This window comes from Anolis sagrei, chromosome X (assembly GCF_037176765.1).
Source record: "Anolis sagrei isolate rAnoSag1 chromosome X, rAnoSag1.mat, whole genome shotgun sequence".
NCBI lineage: Eukaryota > Metazoa > Chordata > Lepidosauria > Squamata > Dactyloidae > Anolis > Anolis sagrei.
This window is the reverse complement of record NC_090034.1, coordinates 30046759-30047374: the sequence shown is the minus strand read 5'-3', so window position 1 is coordinate 30047374 and position 616 is coordinate 30046759.

The following is a 616-nucleotide window of genomic DNA, read 5'->3' as shown; positions in this document are numbered from 1 at the left end:
TAGTAGTATTCCATCTTTCAAATGCACCCATTTGAGGTTCCTGACATTGTTTCTCCTTGAGGACTAGCACTTCCCCTATATTCCAGGATGTGATCCCAGGTTTTCTAATTTAAACTGGAATATGTGATTCCACAGTGCTAGATAATCTGGGAAAAACAGAAAACCTGGCATCAGATCCTGGGATATAGGGTGTTTGGAAGGGCCCCTAATCTTAATCTTGCTTTTTGTCAGGAGTTTGGACTGGATGGCCCATGAGGTCTCTTCCTACTCTATGATTCTATGATTCTATGAATGGTAAGAAAATACATGGATGAATAGAGGAATTGATAGAGAAGATGATTGATTGATTGATTGATTGATTGATTGATAGATAGAGATGGGGGATTGATAAGGAGAGAGTGAGAGACAGAGAGGAATGGATGAATGGACAGATGGATCAAAAGTAGACAGACAAAAGGATAGATAGATAGATAGATAGATAGATAGATAGATGATAGATAGGATTCATAAGTAGAGAGAGAAAGAGCAAGATAGAAGAATGGACGGATGGATGGATGGATGGATAGATAGATAGATAGATAGATAGATAGATAGATAGATAGATAGATAGATAGAT